Here is a 26081-nt window from a genome sequence, read left to right as displayed (position 1 = left end):
AACGACGAACTTTTTCGTCGTTATAAGTCCAAAATGTTGTCGTTAAAACCTTTAACGACGAACTTTGTTCGTCGTTAGTTTTGTCGTAATAGCTTCCGACGTTAATAGCATTAACGTCAACGTTCGTCGTGAATTTTACACGACGAAATTATTGTTTGTCGTTACTTATTAACGACAAAATTATTGTTTGTCGTTATTTTATAACGACAAAATGATCGTTCGTCGTTATTATGTATTCAATGATGTCGAAGAAACGACAAATAACGACCAACAAAGTTGACGTAAAAAGAGAATCATATTGGCACAATGATTTTAGTTATAGTCCAACAACGACAAAATATCTTGACGTTAATGTGACTATATAAAATAAATATATTTTGTCGTTAATATGAAAAATATTTATAACCTGCAATTTATTCAAAATCATAAAAAGTATACAGAATAATACACTAAATTTAGATTAAACGTAATCAATCACAAAATATGTATTATAATTAATAAACAATTTCAATGAGTCAAAACAACCAAACTAATAAGATCAAATAACTTGTTCTATACTAAGAGTTAAATCTAAATATTCCTTGTTCTTGAACAAAAAATATGAAAATTTGCACCAAATATCTAAAACTGATGTGTAGCGGCTTCAACCTAATTTTGCATTTCTGATCCAGCCTGTGAAGTTTGAATAGTAACATCCTTCTTGCCTTAGGAAGCTATATGTTGAGCTGGTCTCAGTTTTGGTAACCTGTATACGATGCAAGGAGCAGACATTTCAGATATTCGATTGATTATATATAATAATGTGAGAGCAGAACAAGATGCTATTCATGGAACGCAACCACATCTTTGAACAAATTGTATTTTTTAGTTATACGGGCCTAATGCTCAAGTTTGAACAATTTTCAGCATTCAGCAATGCAGCATACTCCAATACGTTTTCCTTGATACGCAAACCTAGAGCAAGATGATATGATGCAAACAGTTCATCATATTTAAAGTGTATTGTTGTCGTTCTGGAGTCCACAATGTGTAAGTGATGAAATGCGAGGAAAATATGACTGAAACTACAAAGAATCTTGTCTTAGTCAAGGAGAGGGATGATATTTGTTTTTTTACTTATTCTTTGATCAACTTTGATGTTTCTGATGTTTCTCTACCCTAGCCTACATTAATTTACAGGTAAACCTTAGCCGATTGGGGTCACAGTGGACTAGTTATAATAATGCAAGGGACGAGGAAGATTTACCTATTTTCTCTGTCCATGCAGTCCATCTTCTAATTTTCCCTGCAATCAAACATATTATCTTTAGATTGTCAGTTCCTGGTAATCACCCGCACACAAAATGAACATCATTTAAGTAAAAACTAAAAAAAGTGTCCCTTCACTTTTTTGCAGTTACCTTGTATAATGTGCCAAAACCACCTTGCTCAAGCTTGTTAATTTCCTGAAAATTGTCTGTCGCGATTGCCAACTTTTCCAATCCGAACACTGGTAAATCTACAACTTCCACTTTACTAGTTCCATCTTTAGGTTTTGAGTTTTGCAATAGCATATCCTTGCTTTAAAATCTCATCATTACTACAACAACAATGTCCTTTCAGAGAATATAGCCAGAAATCAAGTTTCAAAATAGTGCAGTACAAATGAGTTAAAAGGGAGGAATACCATTTTTTCGACACTTCCACCTCCATATAGAGTACATGAGTACATCAGCTGTAGGCCTGTAGCTATTCCAATAATGACAATCACTATAAGAATTATTTTTATTTTCCTTTGTTTACCTTGGTGCTGCTGATTAATTTCACCTGAAAATAGGACGGACAATTTTCAAACTGATCAATATTTCAGTAATATTAATCTCGTGTACAATTATTTATTAGTCATCAATTGGAATATTGTACTTTAATTGGAATATTCACAGTTAAAATAACATAAATTTGCCAAACATGTCCTATTTTCAGGGCATGATCCAGATCAGCAATTAGATCATTCGCATCCTCGATGCCGACTGAAATGCGGACAAGATCTTCGGTCAAACCTCTAGCTTCACGAACTGCAGCTGGTATGGAAGCATGCGACATGAAGCAAGGCAAGCTTATAAGTGATTTCACACTTCCTTATGCAGAAACTAACATTCCAAGTTAAGAAACTAACATTAGTTAGCTAAAATGACTTATATCAAGTTACAGGTTTATATAAGTGCTCATTTATGGACACCCAAAAAACCAAAGATGCCAAATTATGCAGCGGGATTCAAGAAATGTTAAATCCCTCACAGATAATTTAGTTTCTAGCTAAATATGAGTGAGTAAAATTACCAAAACTGACAGTAATGCTGAAATACTTGGTTTTCTCCACAATGTGTTTTGAAAGAGCCGTAGAACAGGTTAGAAAACTAAGCACAGATCCTGCATCTTTTGCCTGCAACAAGTATGCAAATCTTTTTATCTTAAGGCAGAAATATAAAACGCTAGCATATAGAGTATCATATCAGGCTGTACCATGCATTGTAGCACGTTTAAAACACCTGGGAATAATGCAAAGACCGTCCAAGATGATCAGGAAGCCCATCATAGTTAACCTTCGTAACTCTTGGATGGGAAGAAAGAAAATCAGCGATCTTCTGTTTATTATCCTGTGGAAAGTACAAAGAAACATATCAGGGTAACATAATACATGAAATTCTTCATACCAATACGCATACTGATCCACAAGAACACAAGTAAAGGTTTCCATTCAAGAAAAGATCGTCTCAAGCAAACACCTAGATAGGCAGATTTTCCTTCTCGCAGTACAAACAAGTTAACAAACACATACATGATGTGAGAGACCAACAAGCAAGCAAGAGAAGAAAAAATTATCACAAGTAGAACATGTTAATGGATGGATCTTCAGCGACGACATCCATAGATGGCTGTAGATTTAGTAGTTCTTCTGAAATAAGTATAGGAGAATTTAGTACTGGTGGTCCTATAAGAGATAGGAAAAAACGTAAGAATAGGTGAATGAGTCGTCTCCAACTACAGAGTCACTATAAAGACAAAGTAATGAGAAGGTTAAGAAATATCTTTCATTTGAGTAATATTTTTCTTTTCCATCACACTGAAATGAGGTGTGTGAGGTTTTTCTTAGGTCTTCTTGCATCAAGAGGCATTGGTATTACCTATTTGAGTAGAGACTCGCACAGGATTGGGAAAGAAGCCATTGTCTTTATCCAGCATGGTTAACAATTAATGAACATTATTCCGACAAACTAATTTACACTGCAAAACAGGACAACTCTAGCTCCGTGAACATGATTCACGGAATGCATAGAACTAATGTAGAGAATGATAATGATATTTTCAGTCATAGATCATTAGCCAGAACTTAAGTAACGACTGAGATTTTACTGGTTCATATCATACCTGATTATCAAACTCCAATGCAGATACACCATGCCTGCATATAGGCAACAAATCTAGCTGAACAGACAATAAAAGATAACAAGGCGGAAGTAATTGTTGATGAACAAGGCAGCAAGGAGGAGGACAATAAAGATGGCCAATGGAATATACTTCGATAATGACACGTACCACACTGGGGACTTGCATCACAAATTTAGGTAGATCACTGCAAGCATATAATAATCTAACAAATTACAACAGCTATAGATAGTAGCAAGACCAATATTAACCGAGCAAGACTAGCTGCAAGTTCTATGTCTATTCAGGAGGAAAAACACACCAGAAAATACAGAAGTACGAGAGATCAAAGATAAAAAATATTATAATCTACAGAATTACAGATAATATCATCAAGAAAGACAGAATGTTAACCTTATATCTTGTTCCGCTCTATGGAAAACACATTAGGAAATTGAAGTTCAAGGACTTGAGCATAGCAATTCACAGTCGATTAATTTTTGGAAAGAGCAATTTAAGGACAGAAAATCAACAAGCTATCAAACAAACTCATCTTAGATTTTATGAACCGTAACATACATATTCCATTTCAAACAAATGCCCACAAAAATTCATTACCAAATTGAACAAAAACAACACTGAATTAAAATTTTCATGAAGAAATCAATCAGATTAAAAATTCAAAACAAACCTTCAAGCAAAAATGAGCCCCGAATTGCAATTAAAAATCCAGCCTCAAAAATAACTAATTTTATTGATGAATTCTGATTAGAGAGTGTGTAATGGGCACATCAACAAACCATAAAAACGCCCAAAACCAAATTCGAAACATACCAACTCGGATGATTAAACCTTCAATTTCGTAGATTTCGTAGCAAACTCCAACTATAGCAGCTTCAATTCCCTGATTTCATTCCTCTTCTGTCTTGCTTTTTTGTTCTTCTTATTAATTTTGTTTTTCGATTACATGTGAATCGTGAGTTTTGTGATTAGGGTTTTGGAAGGAGATTGAAGATTGATGAAAATTGAGGAAGAAGATTTAGGGTTTGAAAGATTTTCAGAGAATTGCATTATTGAATGAGAGAATTGCCGAGTTTTTTTCTTATTATACTTGTTCACATTAACGACAGTTCTATTAAATTTTTTTATTCTTAGTTTTAACCAATTGCTACCAACAATTAGGCTTGTCGTAGTAACATAGTGCAAATAGACTATTAACGACAAAAAATTCATTTCGTCGTTAATTGGTTGTCGTTAAAACTGCAAATTCTAGTAGTGTGGCAAAGGATCAAGCAAGACCCTTTGGAGTTAACCATTGATAAGGACGAGCTATAGAGCATCGTGTTTTGAAATGGCAACATGGATTGGAAACCATGAGTTGTTGCGTGGGATATTAAAATATTAATTTCTATGGTCTAAGATACAGCCGTAAAGTATTCCACATATCTTTGAACTGCTTGGATAAGTAATTCCAAACAAAGCATCACTAGCAACCTATAAAGTTGAAGTAAAAGTACTTATTGCCTAAGAAGCAATAAAACAGGGTTGTTTATGTTAAAGAGTTCTTCATTGAACTTGGGTAGATCACATGTCTGTTGACTTAATAGTTCTTCATTGGAAAATGCGTAGAACCACTATTTAAGTAAGAAAGACTAGATCACATAATAAACAAACTCAAAAGATCTTATCATCATATCTCGAAAATCATTCGATGAAAAGGATATTAAGATTGGCAAAGCATGATAACTAAACCTATGCAACAAGTGAGAAGCAACACTCACATTGTAGCACTGGAAATCAAACATAGCTTTGAAATTCCATGAACTGTTTTAAAGATGGGTTTAAGGCCCATGGTTGTAAAACATTGGGGTTGAACATTTATCATATATGAAATGGATTTTCATATTCCATTTAATCTTGGTTTAGTATTGAATGATGAGTCCCTTCAATTTGACAATATATTCAAGATAGACTGTCAGGACCAGTCCTGTGACTAAGAAATGTCTATCAAGTGAACTTGAATGTCAAAGGTTGAAAATGGTCCCTAGTCGGAGTTTTCTATAAAATTGGACGCATAGAAAACGTTAGACGATTAGAATGCAAGATGACTAGTAGTTCTGTTTCTTGAACTATGTGGACATGGCAATGTCATAATCATTTGCATAGATACATACTTTGGGAAGACTAGTATCGGACAAGACCTATGAAACTTTACTGTAAGAGATGAAAATCTGTCATAAGTAAATTTCATTAAAATTATTAGACACTAAATCCTCAATACCTGAGTGATTTGAGATTACTTGTTTGAGAACTGGTTGCTTTGACGTTGACCAACCGTCGCACCGTAAAAGGAGGCTATAAAGGCAACGATTAGGTACTCACCTATCAAACGAAGTCTAATCTCAAGATCGCAAGATTGGGATTGTCCTCCCATAAATCGGGATGAGATGCTTAAAAGTTGTACAAGGCCACTCGGAGAGCTAGAAACTGTGAAATGCATGGCCGTGCTCGGATGAATCATAGGCTATGATTATCTGTTTATTTGATCAGTTGAACTCTGAAACCGAGAAACACCTCTGGACATAATAAGGATGACAACTCTTACCTTATGTTCAAGAGCAAGCATCGAGCGACAAAGGAATTAGGAAATGCACACTTGTCCCTAAGGACAAGTGGGAGACTGAAGGAAATAATGCCCTTAGTCCAAGTATGCATTCTATGTTAAGTCTAATAAATGCGGTTCAGTATTAATTAACAAGTTAATAATTCAGTGAGATCAAGTGAGCTGAATGCCTAGCTAGAGGCCGCTTCAGTTCAAGTGGAATTAATTATATTAATCCACAGCTTACTCTTGACTGAACCCGTAGGGTCACACAAATAGTACGTAAACAGATCAAGTATTTAATGGCATTAAATACTCCATCTATGGATATTCGCAATCGACGGATCTTGGTTTCAGTGGGAGCTGAGATCGTCACAGGCAACAAATGAATACTCCGGAAACGATGATATTGCCGGAAACGGAAATATGGATCGTATCGGAAATATAAATATTATCCAAGTCGTAGATGTTGCCGGAAACGGAAACATGGTACGTATCGGAAAATATTATCGGAAATGGAAATATTGCCGGAATCGGAAATATTGCCGGAAACGGAAATATTGTCAGAATCGGAAATATTATCGGAATCGGAAAATAATTCCGGAAACGGAAATATTAAATATTTGTTCGAAACGGAAATTAATTCCGAAATCGGAAATATTAAATGTTGTTCGTATCGGCAATGAATTCCGGAATCGGGAATTTAATCGGAAGCGTATCGTACGAATTAGCATCGGACGAGGCCCGCTAGACGAAGGCCCAGCACGAAGCCAGGCCATCGCCCAACGAGCCGCACGCAGCAACGCACGCCTCGACCAGGCCCAGCCAAGGGCGCGCGCGCGCGCAGCACCGCACATGGGTTGTGCGCTTGTCGTGGGCCGCAAGGCCTGCGCGGGTGCACGGCTTGTACGATGCGTGTGCGGGAAATCCTAATCCTATTAGGATTCGTGCGAAGATTAAAATCCTAATCCTATTAGATTTGCTTTGTTATTTGGAGTCCTAATAAAGTTCTAATTAACAAATCCACATCCTAGTAGGATTACAATTCCTTTTCCATACCTCTATAAATAAGGGCCTAGGGTCATTATTTGAAAACACGATTCAAGTATTCAAAGTGATTTTTGAGAGCAAAAATTCAGTCATATAATTGCCTACAATAGCCGAAAATTCTAAGTACCTTAAGGGCGATCCTAGTTGGTCAAGCTTAAGGCGGATCCGGACGTGCTGTGGACTATCTACGGAGGGACGACATTTGGAGTCCTAAAAGACTTGTTCTTGTTTGGTTCGGGCGCAGCTAGGGAAGGCACGCAACAAAGTGTATGCATCTAAACTATGCTAAATGATTATGTGTAAATAATATGCTTTCCTGGCTTTATGGTTTTTCCGCATGATTTATGAATTGTCATATGTATCATAACCTAACATGGGCTGCATTTTCAGCGCCCAAGCTGAGGCGCTAAAAATTTCGGCGCCCAGTGGTGGGCGCTGAAATTTCTTTCCTGGTAATATTTGATTTTCGGATTTCTAAACACGTTTCCGAATGGGATCATGATGTTTATTGGGTGCGTTCAGCTATATATAGGGGTTGGGTACGTCCTTCTTTTCCACCACTCTCAAATTCTTTCTCTCTCTCGTTTTTTTGCTGTGCTCTAATTATTTACTGCTTTTGCCATGTCGATCCCTACTTTCTCACTCCAACGGACTGTTAGGCGTTGGCTACGAGCCCTTACTCCCACAGAAAAAGCTTTGTTAAAAGAATACCACTTAGAGGCACTTTTAGGCTTACAACAAATTAATATTGATTATAATTTTCTGCATGCTGCCCTAAACTTTTGGGACTCCGATCATCATGTTTTTTCCTTTCGGGGCAATGAAATATGTCCTTTGCCTGATGAATTTGCTGCGATCCTTGGTTGTCCTACTAATGCTACTCCTGTTACCCCTGGCACTGTTGAAGAGGGTAAAACAACCATAAGGGCTTTCCTAGGGTTAGATGATAACATGTTTGCTGAACTTGTTGTAGATGATAAGGTTAACTTGGCAAAACTCGTAAAACATCATTTTAGGCCTAGTAAGAATATGACCGAACAAAAATTGAACATTCGAGCCCTTGTATTTTGCTTGTTGAATCCTTATTTGCTGTCGAATAATAATGGTGAGTTCGGTGACATAAGGCTGATCCCCTTGATTAGCCAGATGGAAAGTTGTTATTCTATTATGCCGTTGGTTGTTGCTGAGACTTTGCTGAGTGCGGATGAGCTGAAGAAGGATGCCAAATCCGAAATTTTTAAGGGAAGCCCCCTATTACTGCAGGTAATCTACTTTTTTCTTTGCGCACATATACGCCACTTTTCTTTTCTTTTGCTTGGGGCTGAGTTTCAGCGCCCAGGGCTGGGCGCTGGAATATTCGGCGCCTGGTCCTGGGCGTTGAAACTGCGCCCCTTTTTTCTTTCTTTTCATTCTTTTGATTCGATTGTACCTGTTTTTGCAGATTTGGCTTGCGGAACGGCTTAGACTTTTGGAAGCTCCTGCCGATCCTAAACATTATCGCCCTATAGCTTTGGGTAACCGAAAATACTTGCACCAAGGCCAGGACGAGGCCCAATGGACCTCCTTTTTTACTTACGGCATTTGTTCTATTAAGTGGGTGGTACCATGGTGGGGTTTGACTACTATGACAGGGGGGTCTGATGTATCGGTTTATATTTCTTTGTTGGGGCTATCTTGTCCCATTTATATTTTCCCTTACCGAGTCATGCGTCAATATGGTTTAAGGCAGACTATCCCCTTTTCTGATACGGTACCACCTAAGGTAGCTCCTTTGCACAAACACGGGTCTTAGCGTGGGCTAGGTATTATGATGGTCTCCCGCGTTGGGCTGTAGCTACAAATGGGTTTGTGGGTCTTTCTGAAAACTATAAGTTGTGGATGAGTTCCGATGACAAGGATGTGAGGACCGAGGCTCGTAATGGAGAGCCGGCTGAGCTTTTGATACCTCGTATTCGTGTTAAGTATGAGGGTCCTGATTCTGCCAAACTTCGTACCTATAGTTTTAAGACTGTGAAAGCTCGTCCTGATCGAAAGCGAAAGGAAGTTTTTCCCCGTTCCAGTGTCAGGCCTAAAAAGGTGCCTAACATGAAGGGGCCTGCTGTTGTTAAAAGAAATGCAAGCTCTCGCGGAGACCGTCGCCGGAACAATGTATGGGTTAGGAAGGCTCAGCCGCCTGTAGAAACAGTGGCTGGTCCAGTCGATGATAGTAATCCTTCTCCCACCACTGTTTGTGCCCTTGAGGCTGAGCAGGCTATAACTGAGAATGTTTCTAAAGCTTTGACATCTTTGGAAGTTAGTGTCCAAGAGCCGGTTCTTATGGAGATTAATATTGGGGCAGCGCAGAAGACTGTGGGGGTGGATCCTGCGAACATTGCTCTCTACAAGACTTTATTTGATGATCCAGAAGAACTAGAGTAGTGTAGTTCTTGCTAGGGTGTAGGTGCCCTTTATTTATTTCAGTTGTGTTTGTTTTTATTCCTAGCACTTTGTTTTCCTTCTTATTATATTTTAATAAAGGCATATTTTTAGTTCCCATTCAATTTTGTTTATGTGTCTAACACTTTTTTACACAAAGAATATAATTTTGTTATTATTATTTGGACCGAATCCTTGGTAAGGATTGCCTACGTATCTTGTCAGAATCAGGTCGCGCGTAGTTCTTAGCTTTAGAATAAGTTCTAGTATGCCGGATTTTGGTAGATATGTTCTGAAGTGGAAACATATTACTTAATCGGTCAAATGAGTGAAGTATTTGCCATTATTTTCATCTGCCGTTTTCCATAGGTTGCGTAATATTCGACCAATTTGTTGGTAAACCTATTTGGATACGCTGTACCCCCCAAGTGTTCGTTATTTTTCCGTTGTGTGCGGATAAAATGACGAGCATTTTTCGAAAAAAGGAGAACTTTGGCAGGCAGAGAGTTTCAACGCCCAGGCTGGGGCGTCAGAAATTTCGGCGCCCAGCCCTGGGCGCTGAAAATAACTTGGGCGGTCAATTTTGACGTTTTGCTTCACATGTTCTTGCGTTTATTTTTATTTCGTTTTTTTTTTGTGCCTTGATATTTTGCTTCATAGTTAAAGTTAATTTTGAGGCTGTTTTGGAGGTTTTTTTACTGTTAGCGTGAAACGCATTTTTGTCCAGATTAATTTTTTCTATTGGTGACCCAAAACAGTTTTGAAAATGGAGTTAGGGTGCGGAACTTATGAAGATCTTTGTGGACGGTATGATGGAATCTTATGTGAAAGCTGTCGGTGGGTTCTACGTTTTATGAATTTATTTTTTTGGTAACATTTGCATTTGTTTTAAATTTTTGATTTCTTTTTTGATTTTGGGTTGCATGGGTTGGCTCTCATGATGACATTGGTTGGCTTTTTAGGTTTTGAGGATGGGATAGTGTGGTTTATTTTGTGGGTTTCGGGAACTGGTTCACATGGCATTGTTTCAAAACCGAGTGGGCTTTGTTTGTTGGGCCTATAGTGGGCTGTTTCTTTATTATTATTTTTATTTTGCAAGTACATTTGGTGTTTATTTAGTGTTAGAATAAAAAATTTAGGAAATTATTACGCCTTTATTGATTTGGAAAGTAAGGAAAACACACTGAAATAAATCTGACCCATATTTTCAAGGGCCTTAGGACCATCTAAAGTCTCTATTATTTTTTTTCTATCAATCTAAAGAACTACTAGGCGCTTTTTTACTAATGGTGCTCTATGTGGCTCAAGCCTGGGGTTTAGTCTCATAAAACTTCGGTCCTTCACCGGTACTCATCTTGAATTCCATTCCTTTTGCGTTGACCCACTGATATGTCTTCACCCATCCGTTCTCGACCTCTTCTAGTGTTGATGCAGGAGAGATTAACCGGGTTGGATCGAAACTTTCATCTTGTAAACCTAGGGTAGTCATCGCAGTCTCGTTCTCCATAGGCCTCGATTCGTTAAACAATGTCCATAGAGCCTGGTTGTCCAATATTTCAGCTGTTTTAGTCTTGGTGGGGTGGGGTGCCTCATCCAAGGTGTGGCAGTCATGGAAAATTTCAAATCCGGGTTTTAGCAGGCCATCCTGAACGAAGGGTTCAGGGAAATCACAGCATGGGTGTTCTTCTCCTTCCCGAACAAACATCCCGTTAAGGGTCCTTTGATATGGGGGAAGGAGGGTGGTTTGTTTGGCTTTGTTAAGGCGTAGCCTAGATAGGTGGTCAGCAATATCTTCCTCCGTTGGTTCATAGCCTAAGCCAAAGGGAGTAGATTTGTACGGAAAAGGATGGAATGTGCATTCCTTCTTCCTTATGCCCAATGGGGTTCCTGGAAAATAACCTTGAGCCAACAGCATTCTAGGGATGACTCGGGATGCATGCGGGTCTAGAAATGCTGGATCATAATCTTCGATGAACTGGATTGCTTCTTCCATTTGAAACCCATAAAGGTCATCTGCAGTTTCGGCTGTTCCAACCATAGTACAACTGACGTCGAGAGGAGGGGCGCGGATTTCTAGTATTACCCCGTTATGGTTAAGTTTAACCATTTGGTGCAAGGTTGAAGCCACACCTCCTAAGTCATGGAGCCAAGGTGGCCCCATGAGTAGGTTGAAAGTGGGCTTGATGTCGATTATTTGAAACTCCGTGGTGCGTGCCACAGGCCCAGTTTGTATGGTAAGGTTGATTTTTCCCAACACAGGCCTTCGGGAGTTATCATAAGCTCGTACCCCTTGTGAGGAGGTTTGGAAGTCATCGCTTCCTAGCCCCAAGCAATGGTTCGCAATGGGCAGACATTAACCGCCGAACCATTATCTACGAGCGCTAGGGGGATGTTTTGTCCTTTGCATCCAACCACTAAGTAAAGGGCTTTATTGTGAGTACCCCCCTCTTTGGGTAAGTCTTTATCAGTGAAAACTATGGCTTTTTCTCCGGCATCTCTCGTGACATGGCTAACTAATGAGTCAGGTGTGATATCTGTGGGTACTGAGATGAGGTCAAGTGAGCGAATAAGCTTTTCGCGATGTTCCTTTGAAGTACACATAAGATCCCAGATGGTAATCTCAGCTTTGGTTCTTTTCAGTTGTTTCAGGAGAGGATTTTCAATGACTTCCGCGACGGTGGCGTGCCGCCCGTTCTCAGGAGTTTGCCTAACCGGGATGTCGCCCATAGGAGGTGGGTGAATATCCGGTTGGTATATCCTTCCGGATCGGGTGAGGTTGTCGACCTCGGGCTCCTGAGGGGTGGTGTCAATGAGAGCATACCCGGGCCAAGTTTCAGTGAAGAGGTCCTGGCCCGAGACTTGAGATAGGTAAATATCTTCAGCATCATCGTTCCACACACCGCACACTTCCCCCTCGATTCGATCCATAGGTACCACAGCGAGTGGTGCACCTTGAGGTGTAATATACACCGTGGGGTCGAAATTCTCTGGTTGGTCGAGAGAGATGTGACAAGAGCCGAGTGGGCTCTTGTTGTTGTTGGGCTTGCCAACGTTAGGGAGAGGTATTACTTCATCCTCTATCATGTCCTGGATCGTATGTTTTAGATACCAGCAGTTTTCAGTGTCATTCCCATTTCCTTGATGGAATTTGCAGTAAGTACCTTCGACCCAATATTTGTTTTTGACAGGAGGGTCGCAGGTGGGGCCTATAGGTCTCAACTTTCCTTGATTGGTTAGTCTTTCAAAGGCTTGTACCAAAGTTGACCCGAGTGGGGCAAACTTTCGGTCTCGGACCCATCTTGCAGGGTATCTTCGGGCGGGAGCCTCTTCTACAGCATGGACTTGTTGGGCTTGGGGTGTGTTACCCCGATTATAGGTGTTGGTCTTATATGCAGGTTTGCTCTGTATGGTTTTGGCAAGGTCGTCCTCGATTTTATTCCCACATCATAGACTCTCTTGAAAGTGTCGAGTCCCAGGTACCTAAGGTGTTGCCTGTAGGCCGGGTCTAAGTTGTCAATGAATTTTTGGACCAATTCTGTTTCGGGAGGCCTATTGATTAGCTGGGCTGCCTGGTCCCTCCATCTAGCAAAGTAGGTTGTGAAACCCTCATTTTTCTTTTGGAAGAGAACTTCCAGCTCGCGCATGGTGACTTGGAAATCCATGTTCGACGAGTATTGCTTGATGAAGACATTGACAAAGTCTTCCCAAGTGGGGAAGAGCTTAGGGTCCTGGTGATAGTACCATTTGAGTGGCACAGGTTACAAGGACAAAGGAAAGGCAGGTAGGTACATGGACTTGTCCACGCCTTTCAAGTTCATGGTGTTCACAAAGCTCAGTAGATGATCACGGGGGTTGTCCGTGGCCTTGAACTTTGGTAAGTCAGATGAACTGAACTTTTCTGGTAATTTGCCAGAAAAAGGTTCAGGCTCGAGGGAGAAGTATTTGCTCCCCATGGTTTGCTGTAGGACCATTTTTTCGATCCTCTTCTCGTTTCCGAGGTCATTTTTGGCTTGTGCAGCCGCTAAGGCTTCGTTTTCCATTTTCAGTTGGCCCATGAGTTGGGTCATTTGGACCATCTGGTCTCGCAAATCTTCGATGGACATGTTTGGAGGTGCGAATCGAGGTTGGGGAAGCGGAGATCCTTGAAATGAGGGACGACGGACGGAGCTTGGGGTTACTAAACCTGGTGTTGGTGATGTATCTTCGAGACGTACTAGCCGTTGATTCCCTGATCGGCACCAAGTGGCAGGACCGGTCCTAGGCATAAGATAAGCTAAAGTTTAGGTTCCCAGAGTTTCAAGCATTACTTAGTCTAGACTTCGACTCTCTAAATTGGCTTTTTTTTTTACTTTCTCGCTCTTTCTTCTGTCGGTACACTTTTGGGGTTTTTTTTTTATTTTGGTCATTCTTTGGATTTTCGAAACACTTGCCTGTGTGACATTCATAGTTGTTAGCATGTTCGGTTTTGGTGCCGAGCATTGTCGTCGTAGTAGGCCTAACGACGACACAAAGAGTTATTAATTTTTCGCGAGTCACCTTTTGAAATCGAGTGCTTTTCTTACGCCCTCGTAGCAATTCTTTTGATGAACATTTTTTGTGCTACGTACTTTCTTTTTGCTTGGGCACCGAGGCTGCTGCGCCTGACCAGAAAGTCAAGCAGCAACTTCAGCGCCCAGCAGTGGGCGTGAGAAATTTTGGCGCCCAGCCAGGGGCGTTGAAAATGCGTCTCTGGCTGGTTCTCGTTTTCTATTTTCTGTTTATGCGACTTCGATTTGCGTGCTTGCCTAATAACGTCCTTTACGCGTGACAGCGTTTGTGGGATTCGTTACAGGCCATCCCGAGCGTCGCTTGTTTTGTGGCGACCATTCAGGTTTGCGGAACACGTGTTTCGGTATAACACTTTGGCAAGTTAGTCTATGAATGTTTGGGCAATTTTTAAGGTCATTGGTTTTCTAAGATAGTTTGTCACACAATCACATATTTCGCTACACATAACTACATTACAAACATGGATTTGAAAATTAAATATGCCACGTAGTTTATGATAGGCTTCTATGGGTAGTTTATTTGCGCCTGGCTTGGTACCGCTTCTATCGTAGATCCAACACATGCCCCGGTCGAGGTAGTGTCTTCAACAGACGAATTTCGCTCAAGAGGCCAACCCGCAGGTGCAAGCCAAGGGGGCATGCAGGCGAGAGGGACCTAATGAGCGAGCGATTGGGTTCGGGATATGTGTACTACCTGCACAAGTACCGAGTGGGAAACATGCGCGGCGTATGCACCCCCCTATTGGCGAAAAAAGGTATCCTTAGTCCCAACTCCCGAGGGAGCCGAGATTCGTTATGATGTTCTGCCCGTTCACATTAATATGCTGATTTTCAGGCCGTCCCAACTTGATGGGGAAATAAACGCGGGGTAGGATCGTTTCACCCTTCGGCTATTTTGATTACCTACAAGCACGAGTATTTCCTTCACTATCCCCAGTGGAGTCGCCACTGTGAGGCGGTCGAAAAAGCGCGAGGCTAATGTGTGACCTGTCCCTCGTGGGTGTGACGATTCTTTTTATTCAATCAAGTTTAATTGGATTTCCTGTGAGTATACACCCAATTGACTAGTAATATAGGAGTCGCCATTCAGTTTTTAACGATAATGAGAAAAACTGACAAAACCCGGTTATCGTGACATAAAGGGAGTGCAATTATGTTTGACCACGACGGCCGTAGGTTCCCTTGTGATCCCTGGTGTGGGGATCTCTCAATATACACCCGCAAGGTAGAGATTGAGGGTTCGGGGGACTGTAACTACCGAGAGGAGTACTTCGCTCGTCGATAACTCCAGAGGCAGGATATCCTTACTAGCTCAGCATAAATAATTGAAGGGACATGCGTTAACTATTAAACTAATCTGCTTTGATTTTAGCAATATGCAGCATATAATACTAATTCGATCGTGATTATCTGATTTAAATATCATTAAGGGACCTAGCATGATAATCCGATTTCCCAAAAATATTATATTTATTAGGTGTGATAGAACAATCATATTAGGTTAGTTTAACAGTTCATAAAAAGGGGTGAGGAAAGCAGTTAAATCATCGAAAAGGGACACATTACGACGCACCCTTGAGAGGTGCGTCAGGGTTCTCAGAAAACTAACCACTTTGACTTTCCTATTTCTCCTTTTTATTTAACGAATCTCGATTATGGGACAGGATATGTTCTGTTCGATTTATGGATCGATTGCGACAGAACGCGTGAACAGTTTCGCAGCGAGAGGCTTAGGCTAAGGGGTTTAGAGTCAATACTCAGAGCATATTATGTGTTGGTGTGTCCTTTCACGTCGAAACTAGGGGTCTATTTATAGGGAAGAGTTCGTGGAAAGATAGAATTGCAGAGTTCTAATCCACAAAGAATTAGGAAAAGAAACGTACCCAGGTATTTTCAGCGCCCAGGCCTGGGCGCCGAAGATTTCGGCGCCCAGAGCCAGGCGTTGAAAATAGGGTCTGGGCAGTTTTTGTTTAGTCAGATTCGGATTCTAAAATCCGTAGAGTTTGAGATTAATTTGAGTCTTTTAGTGCGTATCAATTTGTGACGGAATGCGTCTGCGCCCGTTACGAACTCTAAGCTCGTTAGGATTTTAATTAATACGTAACTCTTATTTCCGAATCCTTTTAGGAATAGGATTCTCACAGTTTTCTATCTCATTTAGGATTTATGTTGGAATGCAACGCCTAATTCTGACAGGTTTCTATCTTTTATGATTTTGCCACTTTTAGAAGCTACCTTTTACGGCAATTACTATTTTTAGCAGGTTTCCATAAATAGCAGGTTTCGGGTGAAATGAAATGGGGAATCGAGATTCGTTTATTTTATAGGAGATGCGTTGTCAAGTGAAGTTTTTATGCTTTCATCATCGAACCTTTCCCTTGCGGGAATGGGGACAAAAGTAGGTGTCTACAATTAGCCTCGTGCTTTTTCGACCCCCTCACACAATCACTTAGTCATCGACTTACAAACACATTAGAGAGCGACTTCGCTCGTTTTAGGGATAGATTTTAGGGGTGTAAGGGGTATTATCTTCACCTGATAAGAATTGTTTTTTTTTGAACTTGGAATTTATTAAATCTAATTGACCTGAGGATAAGCTTGAGATAGTAATCTTATTGGATCTGATTAAAACTTAATTAATGAACCTAGGTAGATAAAAGTCAGTGAACATGATTATATTGAAACTTATTGAAACTTGTGATGTACTATACTTAAATAACAACTAGAAGGCTTTGTTCTCTTCACATGGCCTTTGAGTAATTTTTCTAATTTCTGGCCTAATAAGCAATAAGAATAAGGTGAAAAGAACACGCCTAACTCTGTATCGCATATAGAGTTGGAAACAATGGAAATGACGAACAGTGCATACCTAATGCTGACATCATACATCAAGCCAAAGAGGAAGAAAGGTTAGAAGTCTAATGATTAGTTATACCCAAAATAGTGCATCAATGATTTGATTATGTTAAAGAAAAGAGGAACATATTAGATCTTTAGGCAATCCTTTATACCAGTTTATAACATCATTACCGGCACGCCTTTGATTAGATTATAATGTGGATTTAAAGCATCACAATACTACACTCGATCATTCTCTTAGTAACACCTTCTCCGTCGTCTTTTCTTGCCACCAATGAACTACTAGTAGTTTTGTCGTTACTTCTTCCCTATAGGGGCCGGTTTTAGATGAAAAAGTCTATGTCAAAAGTGTTTTGTCTTTAAAATGGACGCATGTGACTCTTATTGAGACTTATTAATTTGATATTGGTAATGAGATTAATGTGGTATTAATATTCCAATATACTACTAAGGAGTACTAAAACAAGTTATTTGCGTTATTGGTATTGACATATTATGTGTTAATACTAAAAATGGTTATATTGTGTAACCTTTTTCCAATTTGATCAATTTGGTCACAAACCACTTAACATTTAGAAAACTTCAATGTTAGATAGTGTTCCTTTCAGGCGAATGTGGCAAATTAACCCCATTACTTGTGTCTTATGTGCAAATTAGTCCCTTAACTTTCAAATATAACAAATCAACCTCACAAGTATTTTGTAAGCTGTAATTAACTCCAACTGTTAATTTGCCGACCAAAACTCATCGGAATTATATAATTTTCGCCGGATTGTGTAATTAACTCCATTTCCCAACTGCCATTGTTACTAGAAAAATGATAATCATGTTTATGGCTAGAACTATAGAATCTAATACTAATACTATAGAATCTAATACTCACAAACTTTAATCTAATACTAAGAATTGAATATGACATTTGCGATATGATGGGGGTGATGGTTCATTCTTTCTGCTATTGCCTACCGGGAAATTGAAAGGCAAACAAGAGAGCAAGAGAAAGAGTGAGATTGACGAGGGTGCTAGAGTATTTAGCGATATGGATTATGATTTACTCCCTCCGTTCCGGAGGACTCGAAACGCTTTGACCGACACAGAGTTTAATGCATTGTAATGCCATAGTGGGGTAGTGAGGTATTTTTTAATGTTTATTTTTAGAGAGTAGGGATGTAGGTGGGTCCTTAGGCAAGTTAGAAATTGATATATATTAATAAAAGTTTCCATTTTTAGAAACATTACAAGTAATCCGGAACGGCTTTATAAGAAAAGCGTTTCGAGTATTTCGGGATGGATGTAGTACATAAATCAAATGTATTTTGCTCGTACACTCGTTTCAATCCGGCAAAAATTATATATTTTCTGATGATATTTGACCAGTAAATAAATAATTTGAGTCAATTACACATTATAAAATACTTGTGGGTTGATTGGCTACATTTGAAAATTAAGGGACCAATTTGCACATTAAACATAAGTAATGGGGTTAATTTGCCATATTCGCCGTTCTTTTCATTTGCATGGTACTTCTAATCCTATGTTATTTAAATTTGGAGTTCGTTTTATTTTCCTAATTTAGTTTTTTTTTCCTTAAATCAAGATGGTCAGGACTTAACTAGACTATACGAGACTCATAAAAACTTAATTTAGTTGCAAGTTGGATTTGGGAAGCACTTATTTTTCTTGAAATAGACTTATTTTAACTTATCTGAACATGTATTGCATATTATCCGTAAGAACCTAATTTTCAATTATTTGAATTTATTGTATTGTAAAGTGAAGGTGGAAGACTTTATTTTTCCTGCGTACTTTGTAGGGTAACGTAGTCTAGTCTAGATGTATAATTGGGTTTAGAGAAGGATGTCAACCAATCGACAATCGCATTCTTAACTTACGAAGTTTTCCATTGTTTTTAACTTTGAAAGTAGATGTAAGTTACTTTTTTGAAAGTTTAAACCTAAGAGCATGTACATTGGGGCTTTTGGAGTGGCTCTCCAATTAGCTCTCCAAGTAGCTCTCCAACAAGAACTAGCTCTTGGCCAACATTGGGGCTCTTGAGTGGTTCTTGAGGAGCTCTTGAGTAGCTCTTCATGGAGAGCTACTTCAAGATAGCTCTTGCCCAAGAGCCCTCCAAGAATTGGTTCTTGTTGAAAATTGAGGAGTAACTTTTTTCAAATAGATAGTAACTTTGGTTAAAATACAATTAAGTAGTAACTTTTTTACATTTAATATTTATGATTCAATAAAATGAAAAACTAATATGTTTAATATTTCTTTACGAAAAATCTACAATAATGGTTACTTTTTCTGTCATTTAACAAGTCTAATATTGAGCTATTTATTTGCAAATAAAATTATTTTGTCTTCTTCTTTTTAACCCATTGGTTGAAAATGAAATCTAATTATTGTTAATATTGCAGTAACCTAAAATTTTCTATCATAATTACTTAACTTATTAGTTATTACCAATAAATATTAACATTGTTTGATATATCTCTACCCAAATTCTTATATGAGACTGTTCTCACCATCAACTGATGGTGAGACCAGTTCACACTTGCGAATTTAGGTATGTTATTTCTATAGTTTAGACATGTTACTTTTTTTTTTATAATTTTAGAGGAGGTACTTTTTTAGTTTAATTATGTTACTTTTATAGTTCATACATGTTACTTTTTTTATACGGAGTAGTTTTAGGGGAGATACCTTCTTAGTTTAGGTATGTTACTTCTATAGTTTAGACATGTTACTTTTTTTTATATAATTTTAGAGGAGGTATTTTTTTTAGTTTAGGTATGTTACTTCTATAGTTTAGACATGTTACTTTTTTTTTTATAATTTTAGATGACGTACTTTTTAAGTTTAGGTATGTTACTTCTATAGTTTAGACATGTTACCTTTTTTTATACGGAGTTTTAAGGGAGGTACATTTTTAATTTAGGTATGTTACTTCTATAGTTTAGACATGTTACTTTTTTTATATATAATTTTAGAGGAGGTACTTTTTTAGTTTAGGTATGTTACTTCTATAGTTTAGATATGTTACTTTTTTTTCATAGTTTTAGGGGAGATACGCTATTGGTTTTGTGCTCGTCACACTATCAAGTTGATGGTGTGACTGGTCTCACAGGAGACGCACGGATATCTCTATTATATAAGCCAAGAGGAGAGGGTTATTTTCGTAATCATACTTTTGGTGTCCACCTTGAAAAAAACTAAAATACCCTCTACCTTTTACTTTAATTCAATTAATTCAATTCAAAAGTTAATTATTTAGTGGAATAAAGTACCAAATCAGAAAACCATAAACAATTTAAACGCCTAATTAAAATCTTCTTTAAGACTCATAACAAGCTATCCAAAAAAAAAGTCAACAGAGAATAATTTTATTTTAATTGAGATCAAAATATTAGGAAAGTCGCCCATAATCTATGTTGATTGAGAACCATTCACGTGACTAATAATAAAAGAGAATCAATTCACATACAAATTTATTACAATTTACGTAAAGTATTCTACTATAAACCTAATAGTACACTACAAGAATTTATATCTTTAACGACAACCTAATTACGACGGGTCAAAAATCCCGTCGCAAAAGCCTTTTGCGACGGGGATAACAACCAAACAATGACGGGAATAACCGTCGCAAATGTCTTTTACGACGGGTTTATGACGGATTTACGACGGGATTTCTATTAACGACGGCCCCCTTTTATGACGGGTTCGCGACAGGAAATCCCGTCGTTAATCAACGATTATTGGCCTTTCACGACGGGATTTTCCGTCGTTAATAGTACAATTTCTTGTAGTGGTAGGAATTACAATTACGTTACTGAGTTAGAGTGAATAATACAAAAAAAAATCAAATTATTCAACTGTATACCTAATACTACAAAGCTCATTGTATAAACAAAGTTCATCGCAAAAGCTCCACCGTCGTTTCCCTTCAAGTAGCACCGATACAAGTATGTATATTTTTCTTCTGAATTCATGCCCTAAAATTTTTAGAAATTGTGTTATTGAACAATTCATGATTATATTATCCGATGAAAATTGTATTATTGCTAAAATACTAGGTAGAATATGAATATGCCATACTAAAACAATTGCATTAATCTTTGTGTAGATTAGATAAATGGCCATTGCCATCAACCACTACCATCGAATTACTTCCAAAAGATAAGGTATGTCGTTCATTAAACAAAAAACTAATTGATATTGATTGTTCGTGAATTTGTATTATGAGGATGTCCAATTTCACATTTACACTTCTAGTAATTGGCTATTATGAAGGCTTGAATTTCAATTAAAAGTTAATCATCGCATGCAATAACCACCGGCCACTGGCATAAGGTATGTTTTCATCAACCTCTTAAACAAAAAGTAAATCGTAATATGCACGCTTTTATTGGCTATAATTCTTGGTTATATGTTAGTTCTTAAATGTCATTTAACAGTTAAAAAAATAGAAATTGTATGATTGTGCCGTCCAAATTACAAAATTATCTGTAATTTGAAGATCTCCATGTTGCTTTTAAAGAATTGACAGGCCATACCTAGAAAACAAGCCACTGGAAGATGCTCCTATGAGAAATCTCCTTAGATGTTCAGACTGCCGCATCGTCTTAGGCGTTCAATCAACAAAGTTCAGCTTGAACCTATGTAGAGCAAGGTGAAAATCAGTGAAAGTCAGCTACAACTTAATATGCCCCTGTAATTATTTAATTAAGAGCCGCCGCGCACCAAATGAATATGGGATAATCCCCGAAATACTAAACAAAACACTTGAAAACATAAAATGACTCAAATTTTACATGGATTCGGTTTTAATGCCCAGATTTTGATTACAATAACCCGGGATTTGTTGTCAAAAAGGATAATACCCTTGACTGGTGAGCATCTCAAAATCCAAACAAATAGACAACCCCCAAATCAACGATGCCAGAATATTTATCTCCAATCAGAAATTCACAATGAAACCAAAACGGGGAAAGAAACTCACCCCTAATTATATATTTTAATTTTTCAGTGGGATATGTTAGTTGTAACAAAATAATTGTAATTTTTTTAATATTTTCGCACGCATTGCGTTCATATAAGACTAGAGGAAAAGAAAAACAAAAGGCATCAAAATAATAATAAAAAAAAATTAATTTTAATTAAAACTTTCGTTTTAGAAGAAAAGAAAAACAAAAGGCATCAAAATAAAAAAATTATTTTATTTTATATTTTAAATTAAAACTTTGTTTTAGTGGAAAAGAAAAACTCGATTATAATCTAAATAAAAACTTAAAAATTATCTTTTTTAAAAAATCAAATTAATTAGTGAATAAATTACATTATTCACTCTCCAAAATATTTCGCACAACATTTGTGGTTTTTAATTTACGAGTTTGTTACTGATTTTGATAGGCATATTATGATAGAGTCAGTAACTGGTCAATTGAGTTATATCAAAGATACTGCCGATTATTATGACCTACTGCAATATCCTCTACTGTTTCCTTATGGTTCGTACGACTGAGATTTAAACGGTCGAAGTTGGACTGGTAAAAAGTTGACATGCCGGGAATTCTATGCATACACGTTTCAAGTGCATATTTCTAATAACTCTTTTTGTGCGTCTTATCTTTAAAATCTTATACTTATATCTTTCTGACCAAAATAAGTATTTTGTGTTATAGACGCGACAACATCTTGATTCTCTAACCATGAGAGGCAGTTGTCTACTCCAACAATTTGTCGTTGATAACTATGTCAAAATGCAAACCAATAGCTTGAGGTGGATTGCACTCAACCAATATAAGATACGTGCTGATTTATATAAGGGTTTAGAGAATTCTTTAAATGTTAGAGAGCATAACTGAGATTCTGATTTTTCGTTGAGATATGTCAGTTGTAACTAAATAATTTTAACTTTAATTCATACTTTCACACACATCGCGTGCATAAAAGACTGAGATTTGATAATGTTGTGTATATTCTTTATATTATGCTAATATATTTTTTTTTCTTAACTTTTCAGCCACGTGTTTGTGATGAAATCTTCCAATAAGCATTAAATCACTGGTTTCAAATACTTTTCTGAAGAAAAATACACTACTACAAAAAACCCTTTTGGAGTCGCCTCTTAACCACCTATAGAGTCGCCTCATGGGCGACTCGGCCGACTCCACATGGGGCGATTCTATAGGTACCCCCTTTACGTGTCGCCTGTGACCCGACACTATAGGGCGGTTTATGTGTCGCCTCTTATATTGTAGGCGACTCTGTAGAGGAAATCTATGAATTTGTATGTACTTTTTCGAGTCGCCTACTTCATTTGAGGCGACACATGGGGTACTTTATGATGTCCCCTGTATTTTTTGTCGATGCATATGGTGCTCTATCGTGTCGCCTGTTTCGTTTGAGGCGATGTAATAGTACTCTATGGTGTCGCCTACTTCGTTTTAGGCGACGCATATGATACTCTATGGTGTCGCCTGCTTAGTTTGAGGTGATGTATATAGTACTCTATGGTGTCGCCTATTTCGATAGAGGCGACGCATATGGTACTCTTTATAGTCGCCTACTTCGTTTGAGGCGATGCATATGATACTCTATGGTGTCGCCTCATTTGTTCGACGCGATGCATATTTTAGTTTCCTCTATTGAGTCGCATCTTAATTAGAATTGCTTTTTTAGCGCATATATATATTTGCAGCCTATTTAGGACTCGAACCTACATATACGTGCATGGCACATTGCTCTACCATTTGAGCTAATAGGCTTTGAAGAAGAATTAATGGTAGTACAATTTGAAATACTCCACTGGAAAGAGAGAAAAGTCACTTTAGATGCCGACGTTTTGTATAATGAGTAATACATCCTTCACAGCAAAGAGATCATCTTTTAGAATTATACCTGAATATTATGATCCTTCACATCAGAAGGAAGAATTTCAGACCCAAAGTCATTGGATCTTGGGTATGCCTGTGTTAGAAGTTTAAGTAGAACATATGTCTTAAACACATGAACTCCAAAGGATGCAATGTAAGGGTTACTTGATGCATCGTTTTGAGATAATCAAAGGATTTGGGTGTCCACTTGCCGCAGAAAATTGGACATCAAAATGATTTAGTCTTCTTCCTTTTCAGTTGTAAAAACAAAGAAAACATAAGCACATAATAGATATATTTTGTCACCATAGATTCCAAGTCAGCCCCCTTGGATTTTTCACAAAACTGGACAACTTGGCCTCTGTTGTCTATCTTCATCAATCCATAATCACATGCACTATAAGGCGTAAATGAAGCCAAATACAAGCAGGAAACTTAAGTGTCACTGTGGAACTGTGGAAGGGTAGCTCTCACCCACAGGATCACAAGAAACTGTGATATCGAAGTTTATGTTAATGTGATTCTGCAAGTGATTTAAGCGAAGATAGTTAAGATAATTTTGTGGTGACCAAGATTACATTAATTCAAAGCAAGAAGAATCTTATCCAATACCTGCACAAGATCCACATATAGTCCATTCTGTAGAGCTGATCACCAGACAATATGAGAACATTCTCGATATTCTTATTCCTCGCATCTTGTATATATTATAGAAATTCAGCACAAACTCTTCTCTCACATTCCAATACTTTTTATTCTATAGGTTCCCAAGCAGAAGTAAAAGAACTAGAAAATCAACTATCCCTACCTCAAACAGCCATATAAATTGTTTGACAACATCAGTTGTTCCTTGAAATAGTTCTTTCCAGTTTCTCCTTGTGTTTGTGTAGCTGCCAAAACCTATTAATCAAATAAGATTTGACAGAATTCTATGTCAATTTTTTATTCTTATTCGATTAGGCAATCCAAAGTCACATCTCAAGGCGAACTAAGGGTATGTTACACCAGAAGTTTACCTCTGAAATCCGTCTTCAAAGTTGATACCGTTTCCATGATTAGTGCGGTATATGTGGCGATTTAGGGAAGCAGAATAGAATTGAACTGAGTTAATATGAACACTTGGTTTATATGACTATTGATGCAGTTACTCATCGGAACATAAATAAGCTTGTAGCATCCTCCAACATTAACCTGTATCAAACTCGAATTAATATACTGTGAGGGGGTCGAAAAAGCACGAGGCTAATGCGTGACCTCGTCCCTCGTGGGTGTGACGATTCTTTTATTCAATCAAGTGTAATTGGATTTCCTGTGAGTATACACCCAATTGACTAGTAATATAGGAGTCGCCATTCAGTTTTTAACGACAATGAGAAAAACTGACAAAACCCGGTTATCGTGACATAAAGGGAGTGCAATTATGTTTGACCACGACGGTCGTAGGTTCCCTTGTGATCCCTGGTGTGGGGATCTCTCAACATACACCCGCAAGGTAGAGATTGAGGGTTCGGGGGACTGTAACTACCGAGAGGAGTACTTCGCTCGTCGATAACTCCAGAGGCAGGATATCCTTACTAGCTCAGCATAAATAATTGAAGGGACATGGGTTAACTATTAAACTAATCTGAGTTGATTTTAGCAATATGCAACATATAATACTAGATCGATCGCGATTATCTGATTTAGATTGCACTAAGGGACCTAGCATGATAATCCAATTTCCCAAATATATTATATTTGTAAGGCGTGATAGAACATTCAGATTTAGTTAGTTTAACAGTTCATAAAAAGGGCGAGGAAAGCAATTAAATCATCGAGAAGGGACACATTACGACGCACCCTTGAGAGGTGCGTCACGGTTCTCAGAAAACTAACCACTTTGACTTTGCTATTTCTCCTTTTTATTTAACGAATCTCAATTATGGGACAGGATACGATCTGTTCGATTTATGGATCGATTGCGACAGAACGCATGAACAGTTTCGCAGCGTGAGGCTTAGGCTAAGGGTTGGAGTCAATACTCAGAATATAATTGTGTTGTGTGTGTTCTTTTCACGTCGAATTTAGGGCTGTATTTATAGGGAAGAGTTCGTGGAAAGATAGAATTGCAGAGTTCTAATCCATAAAGAATTAGGAAAAAACACGTACCCAGGTATTTTCAGCGCCCAGGCCTGTGCGCCAAAGATTTCGGTGCCCAGAGCCAGGCGTTGAAAATAGGGCCTGGGCTGTTTTCTTAGTCAGATTCGGATTCCTGAAATCCGTAGAGTTTGAGACTTAATCGAGTCTTTTAGTGCGTATCAATTTCATGACGGAATGCGTCTGGGT

General features: G+C 38.1%; 1 long non-coding RNA gene and 1 pseudogene across 1 annotated transcript; both read right to left on the bottom strand.

Moving 5' to 3' along the window:
- Window positions 1-610: 610 nt before the first annotated feature.
- Window positions 611-1668, bottom strand: LOC130466863 (uncharacterized). The gene is made up of 3 exons (XR_008927006.1): window positions 1401-1668; window positions 1247-1285; window positions 611-745 (listed from the first exon to the last, which is right to left on the bottom strand). It is a non-coding gene; the product is annotated as an uncharacterized lncRNA (long non-coding RNA).
- Window positions 1669-1884: 216 nt separating this feature from the next.
- The window catches only part of LOC110774649 (glucose-1-phosphate adenylyltransferase large subunit 1-like), a 46098-nt pseudogene continuing 21901 nt past the window's right edge, over window positions 1885-26081 (bottom strand).

This window comes from Spinacia oleracea, chromosome 2 (genome assembly GCF_020520425.1).
Source record: "Spinacia oleracea cultivar Varoflay chromosome 2, BTI_SOV_V1, whole genome shotgun sequence".
Taxonomy (NCBI): Eukaryota; Viridiplantae; Streptophyta; class Magnoliopsida; order Caryophyllales; family Amaranthaceae; genus Spinacia; species Spinacia oleracea.
The sequence above is the reverse complement of the archived record's forward strand: the minus strand, read 5'-3'. Positions and strand labels throughout refer to the sequence as shown.